The sequence below is a fragment of the Capsicum annuum genome, chromosome 12 (genome assembly GCF_002878395.1).
Source record: "Capsicum annuum cultivar UCD-10X-F1 chromosome 12, UCD10Xv1.1, whole genome shotgun sequence".
NCBI classification, from domain to species: domain Eukaryota; kingdom Viridiplantae; phylum Streptophyta; class Magnoliopsida; order Solanales; family Solanaceae; genus Capsicum; species Capsicum annuum.
Genome location: NC_061122.1, coordinates 87,713,893 through 87,721,800, shown reverse-complemented (window position 1 = coordinate 87,721,800; position 7,908 = coordinate 87,713,893). Strand labels below are relative to the sequence as shown.

Below are 7,908 nucleotides of genomic sequence, written 5' to 3'. Positions count from 1 at the left end.
AAAAATCAGTACCAATGCCAGTTCTAATACATTTAACTGGACATGCAAACTGATTTCTGACCATTAGTAGGAAATCTTTAAGGTGTAAACCATCTCAGAATTGGAATGCATCAAGAATATCCAAGTAAAACTGGTATGGTCATCTACTATAGTCATGAATTACCTCTTACCATCATGATTAGTAACTCTATAAAGTCCCCACACATCAACATGAACAAGAGCAAAAGCAGTAGGAGCATAAGAGTGACTTATAGGAAAAGAAAGTCTTATTTGCTTTGCAATAGGACAAACAATACATACATATTCCTTAAGAAGAGAAGAGTTCAAGATACTAACATTCTTAAGAACTTTCAAAGGTGCATGCCTTAGTCTTCTATGCCATAGTAAGTTAAAATCAGTACTAATAGCACTATTACTGAGTTTAATGATATTTTGTATACTACAATCAGCTAATGCTACAGACTGCTACTTTGAGTCTTCGCAGGTGTTTGTTTCCTTTTGGTACTATATTGTGGTGTGTCCATATAGCATATATAATCCGTCCTCCTTTTTACCAATCCCTATCACCTTTTCAGTGAAGAGCTCCTGAAATATACAAAAATTAGGATAGAAGCCAACTATACATTTGAGCTCTTTAGTGATCTTTGAGACTGAAAGAAGATTATATTTGAACTCGGGTATATGTAACATATATTTCACTATCAAGCTATTGAACACTGAAGCATTTCCTAAAGTTTTAATACAAACTTGCTCTTCAGTAAGGATATGTACTTTATTGTTCGGCAGACCAGATATGTCTTTTCACTTTGTTAGCATATACTTATTCTGAACCATGTAGTTTGTATCACCTGTGTTCACTATCTAATTATACTCACTTAAGCAAGTCACAAGTCCAATGACAATACCTGCACCAGCAGAAATGCCATCACTTGAACCAACCTGAGTAGCATTGGCCACATATTCTGGTGATTTACCTTTATCCAACATCTATGCAACTTGAGAGTATTGTTCAGCTATAAATGTTGGTAATGCTAATGGATACTAGGTGGTAGGAATCTGATTATGACACCCTTGAGTGAAGTGTGTTCCATGAGGCAAGTTTCCAAAGAACATATCGGGATTTGAGTGTTGAGGATAAGAAAATGGAAGAGAACCCTGAAAAGTATTATAGTTGTGATGTGATTGAGATGAGAGTGTTGAGGTCTGAGGTGATGAGGTCTGATCCTCTCCAGTATGAAAAAGACTACTTTCAGTCACATTATTAGCTTGGATTACTCATTTCTTCTTGAACTTATAATCTGATGGAAAGCCATGAAGCTTATAACACACATCTTATATGTGACCTTTAAGATGACAAGTCACATTTTAGCATTGATCTATCAAAAAAAGTGTTTAACCTGCTACTCCTAGGCATTATTCTATTGCTCAATAATGCAGTAGATCCACCATAACCACCTGAACTACTGCTAGTTTCCATATTATGATTTATTCTCTGACTTTCCATATTAAAAATCATATCATATGCTTGATTAACAGTAGGTAGACGCACAAGCATTAAGATCTGACTTTTATCCTGAGCATAAGTTTTATTTACGCCTATCAAAAACTACCACAGTTTTTGTTGTTGAAAGTGTTCTGCATACTGCTTGGATTCAACACAAGCACATGTAGGAGGAGGCATTGGCGCCTCAAATTCATCTCTTAACTCCTTCGGCCTCGAGAAGTATGCAGAGACTGAGATTCCACATTGAGTTAAGGTAGTTATCTATTTATACAGATAAAACACCCTAGATGCATTCATTTTATCAAATCTCAATTTCAGATCACACCACACAGTATGAGCATTGGATCCATAGATGATAGTACTAACTAGATCCTTAGAAACCCTGTTCATAATCCATGCAAGGATATAGCATCATATCTGTCCCAAATCTCATGCAAATCAGAGTCAAAACTCTCTTTTTTACAAGTTCCAAGTACAAAACCTAACTTGTTCTTGCCTCTTAATTTCATAGACTTCCTTCATAAAGCATAATTCTCAGATCCTATAAGTTAAGCAAAGGTAAGGTTCAAACCTTAAGTATTAGAAGGATAAATATATAGCGGATGGTTGTGATTAATCTGATCCTCCACCTAAGTAGTTTCATGTGAAGTCGATCCTCTGACTGAGTTATATACCACCTCAATAGTCATGATTTCAAGCAATTACAGTGAATTCTGAGTAATTTTCTTGAAATTCAACCTTCCACAACCTCGAGATTCAATTGGAAATTCTTTGATGTGCTCTGAATCAAAGAATCTGTGTTAAACAATAGCTCAAAGAGTCACTGGAACATTAGTTCTTCTATTTTTTCTTTGTTGGAGCTTCACTTATTGATACAATGATCTTCTAGAACCTTCTCTCTGATACCATGTTAAAGCTATAAATCATGAAATTGTAGAGAGAAGATTATTACAAGTAGAAAGAATCTCAATTTCATATAACTAGGCTATACAATGTGCTCCTTTTATGGACAGCTAAGTGTTGAAAGCTCAGCATAACAACCACTAACTAACTAAGCTACCACTAACTCTTTACAACTAAATATTAACAAATTACATATAATTAATTTCTATGATCCCCACAACCCTTTTCTTCTATAAATGGAGGCAATAAATAATTCAAATCCATTTCCCATGTGATCTGAATTACTCAATCGTCGTTTTGTTTATCATTTTGCCAGAATTCGGAGAGCTTAAAGGCGATAATGTTTCTTGAAACAACAAGGTGGTATGAGGAGTCTATTATTATTAGTAGTAGTAGTAATTGTAGTAGTAAGTAGTAGCATCTTTGTATGTAATATATGTTGAATAAAGTTGTACTAAGGTTAAAAATGAATGAATTTGGTGAATAATAGCAAAGGACATCAACAAAGTTTTACATTCTAAAAGTGGTTCAATGGGTAGTGATAGTAATGATTATATTTAATGTTATGAAATCAAACAAGAATAAGCAATATGATAAGCAAGACAAAAATAAGATGAACACACATAGATTTACGTAGAAAGCCTTGACGGAAAAAACCACGAGCAGAGGAGGAGAAATTTACTATATTGGAGAGGAATATAATGAGGAGCCAAAATTCACAATGATACACAAAAACCGAGAACCATCATATTAAAACTAACCTACTAAGTCATTCTTATATAATACATAGGCACAAGAAAACTCTAAGCCCAAAAACATAAATGTCTAAAAACCCTCTATCGACCTGATCCCTTTGCTACAACTACAGACTCCACAAAAAACCTCAAACATGGATATCACTGCGATGTTATTAGGGCCGGATCAACAAAATTTGGGTAACAAAATCTAACAATCTCCACCTTGACGTGAATTCTAATTCAAAACTCAAATCTGTTTTGAGAAAACTCTCCACCTCTTCCACAAAAGCTGCTAAGGGCACATCTTAACTGCTAACACCAACAAAGTCCAAGTAGTGTTCAAACTTGTCAATGGGTAGTATGTTGGTCATCATATCAGTGGGGTTATCATAGGTACTAATATTTATTACCATAATATCACCACAAGCTATAATTTCATGCACAAAATAATACCGAACATCGATGTTCTTTGTTTTTCATGAAACATATGATCTTTTGTAAGGAATATAGTACTCTGACTGTATCAAAAGATCATAGTAATTTTTAAGTCTTTGCTATGTTCATCAAATAGACCCTTCAACTTAATAGCTTCCTTACAAGCCTCTATAAAGCCATGTATTCTACCTCAGTAGTTAACAAAGCAACTGTAGTATGTAAAATAGCTTTCCAACTGATAACACAACCACCAATGGTGAAAAAATAACCTATAAGGGATCTCCTCTTATCAAAGTCTCCTACAAAATTAGAATCAACATACCCGATCACTCCATCTCTATTTTTCCTAAAGTGCAAACAAACATTAGCAAATCCATGTAAGTATCTGAAAATCTACTAACTACTTTCCAATGTTCTTTACTAGGATTTGCCATGTATCTGCTACCTGCACTGACTGCATATGATAAATCTGGTCAGGAACACACCATCGTATATATAAGAGACCCAACGACACTAGAAAATGGAACTCAACACATATAGTCATGCTCATCATCAATCTTTGGAGATAACATAGCCGAGAGTTTGAAATGAGTTGTCAATGAAGTACTGACAGGTTTAGCATTTTGCATATTGAACCTGTGAAGCACTTTCTCAATATACCTTTTCTGACTCAAGTATAACTTGCACTTTTCTCTATCCCTCAGAATTTCCATGTCAAGGATCTTATTTGTTGCTATTAGTTCCTTTATGTCAAACTCCTTACTAAGCTAGGCTTTAACTTTTATTATCTCTCTCATATCCTTTGCTGCTATCAACATATTATTAACATACAAGAGAATATACATGAACAAACCATCATTTATCTCCTTTAAATAGATACAACTATCATAACTACTCCTAAACATATGAGAAGTTATAACAGAGTCAAACCTATTATACCACTATCTGGGGGACTCTTTTAAGCCATAAAGGGACTTTTTCAGCAAGCATACATAGTCCTCATTTCCTGAGACTAAAAATCCCTCTGGTTGTTGCATATAGATGTCCTCCCCAAGTTCTCCATGTAAGAATGCAGTTTTGACTTCCAACTTCTTAAGATCAAGATTGTGCATAGCCACAATACCAAGTAAGGCTTGAATCAAACTATGCTTTACAACTGGAGAAAACATATTTGTGAAGTCAACACCTGGAACCTAACTGTAACCTTAAGTAACTAGTCTTGCTTTATACCTAGCATCTTTAACTCTTGATGTTCCTTCCTTTCTTTTAAATACCCACCTGCAATGGATAGCTTTCTTACCTTTAGGAAATCTCACCAAATCCCATGTGTCATTCATATGAAATAATTCCATATCCTCTTGTATAGTAATTATCCATCAGCCAAAATTATCACAACTAACTGCCTCTGAGTAAGAAGAAGGTTTTTCACCAAAATCAATACCTTCTGCTATATTCAGTGCATAAGCAACCAATTTAGATTTACCATACTTTTAAGGAGGTCAATTATCTCTCTTAGGCCTATCTTTAGAAATAGAATATTGTGGCACCACTGGTAGTGAAGAAGAAATAGTATCGCTCTATATCTCTGGGCTAGACTGAGAAGTAGGCATTGATGTGGACTCTGATCAAATCTTCAATTCTACATGGGTGCTTGACTTTTGCTGATTCGTGTCACTAGGCTCATTTAGGGGTGAAACACTAGAATGTTTAAAGGGGGAGCACAAAGCATAGTGGTTTCATTGAAAACAACATCCTTACTAATTATAACTTTTTTGTTTTCTGGACACCAAAGCTTATATCCTTTAACACCAGACTTATAACCCATAAATAAGCACTTGACAGATCTAGGTTCCAACTTTCCATTATTAATCTGAGAATAAGCATGACATCCAAATATCTTTAAATCAGAGTAACTGGAAGGAGTACTAGACCATACCTCTTGTGGAGTCTTTTTGTTAACCGTGAATGAAGGGGAGCGATTAATAAGAAGAAAAGTTGTGGAATCAACTTTGGCCCAAGAAAACTTGGGTAAACTAGTATTAGAGAGCAAACAATACACCTTGTCCATTATAGTTCTATTCATTTGGTCGGTCACACCATTCTGCTGCAGAGTATGACAAACTGTTAAGTGCCTCATGATTCCTTCTAACTTGCATAGAACATTAAATTCATTAGAACAAAACTCTAAACCATTATCAGTCTGAAGGCATTTTACCTATTTTACTGTTTGCTTTTCAATCATAATCTTCCACTCCATGAAAATAAGCAACACATCATTCTTTTGCTTTAGTAAGAACACCCAAACTTTTCTAGAATAGTCATCAATAATAGTCAACATGTAATTTGCACCTCCTATAGAAGGTACTTTATAAGGACCCTAGAGGTTAAAATGAATGTAATCAAGTGTGCCTTTAGTCTTGTGGAAGCCTTTAGTGAATCTGACTCTTTTCTACTTCCCAAAAATACAATGCTCATAGAACTCTAATTTGGTAATACTCTGGCCATCAACAAGCCCTCTCCTACTTAGTTCAGCCATCCCGTTTTCACTTATATGTCCTAGGCATATATGCCAAAGTTTAGCAACATCACTATCTGATAAAGAAGAAGTAGAAATAGTAGCTTCACCTGTAACAGTAGAGCCTTGCAAGACGTACAAATTAGCAGTATTTTTTTGTCCTTTCATCATAACAAGATAACCTTTACAAACCTTCAGGACTCTACCTTCACCAGTGTACTTATGTCCATTCAAATCAAGGGTACTCAAGGAAATAAAATTTCTCTTCAGGTCTGGGACATACCGCACATCACCAAGTGTCCTCACAACCCCATCAAACATCTTAATCCTAATTGCTCCAATACTAGCTATCTTATAGGGTGTGTTATTTTCCATTAACACAGAACCTTTAGAGACCATTTCATATGTTGTAAACTAATGTCGATTGTGACACATATAAAATATACAAGTCGAATCAAAAATCCAATCCTTATAGGGTTTGGAGTTACCATCAGAGACTACTAAGAGTTCTCTATCACTATTGCTATCTTCAATAACAATGGCTTCACCAAACTTCTCTGGTTGGTTTCCTTTCTGTTTTCAGCTTTTCTTTTATTTCTATTTTGTAACTTATAACACTCAGATTTTATATGGCCCTTTTTCTTATAGTAATTACAGGTTTTGTTTCTATTTTTAGATTTTAATCTATTCCTATCATCATCTCTAGAGTTTCTCTCACTAGTCCTTCCTCGAATAATGAGAACATCTTCTTGATTCTCCGACCTATTTGCAAGACATTTTATCTTCTCCCTAGAGAACAACGCATCATAAATTTTATCTAAGGTCAGGGTATCACGACTATATAAAATTGTATCCCTAAAGTTCGAGTATGATACAGGTAGTGAACACAACAAAATCAACCCTAGATTTCCTCACCATACTTAGCATCCAAAGTTTCGAAATTAAAGACAATTTCCTTAAAGACAGATAGGTAATCCTCCAAAGATGCACCCTCTGACATGCGATGGGAATAAAGTCATTCTTTGAGATGTAACTTACTAGTTAAGCTCTTTGTCATACATAATGATTCCAGTTTCAACCACAACGCAGTGACAGTGGTCTCCTTTAAAACATCCTGTTGAATTTGATTGGATAAATAAAGATGGATCTAAGATAGAGCCTTTCAATTCTGACAGTGTTTATCCTCCTCTGTCCATAGTGAGGACATCTTATCAAACTCTAATAGAGCATCATCCAAATTCATCTGTACAATCACAACCCATATCTTAACCTGCCATAGTAAAAATTTGGTGTTGCAGTCTAGTAGTGAAATATTATACTTCATGGTTGCTATCCCCGAGAAAACAATTGTACACTCTAATACTAGTTAGTTATAAAATCAAACAGGAATAAGCAATATGATAAGCAAAAGATAAAACAAGATGAACACACACAAATTTACGTGGAAACCCTCGACGGAAAAATCCAACCACGGGCAAAGAAAGAGAAATTTACTATATCCGAGAGAAATATAAAGAGAAGCCAAAATTCACAATGACACATGAGAACCAAGAATCTTTATATTAAAACCAACCTTCTAAGTCAGACTTATATAATATGTGTGATGTGATGTCGCAACACAACACTTTCGATGCTTAAAACCATGAATTTCTGCGTGAACTTAGGATCTTTTGTAAGATATGATGCACTTTGGTGTATATTGTAGGTAAAACAGGTTTACAATAGTTTTTAAAAGAAATGAGGAGAAAAAAACATAAGAATAACCTATTCTCATCAAGATACGAGTCAGCTCTTGAGTCGTGAACATTCGGTGC

The 7,908-nt window shown here is 34.9% G+C and overlaps 1 long non-coding RNA gene across 1 annotated transcript; it reads right to left on the bottom strand.

The window, feature by feature from the left end:
* Positions 1 to 248: 248 nt before the first annotated feature.
* On the bottom strand, positions 249 to 2,891 carry LOC124889806. The gene is made up of 2 exons (XR_007048714.1): positions 2,076 to 2,891; positions 249 to 585 (listed from the first exon to the last, which is right to left on the bottom strand). It is a non-coding gene; the product is annotated as an uncharacterized LOC124889806 (long non-coding RNA).
* Positions 2,892 to 7,908: the final 5,017 nt, after the last annotated feature.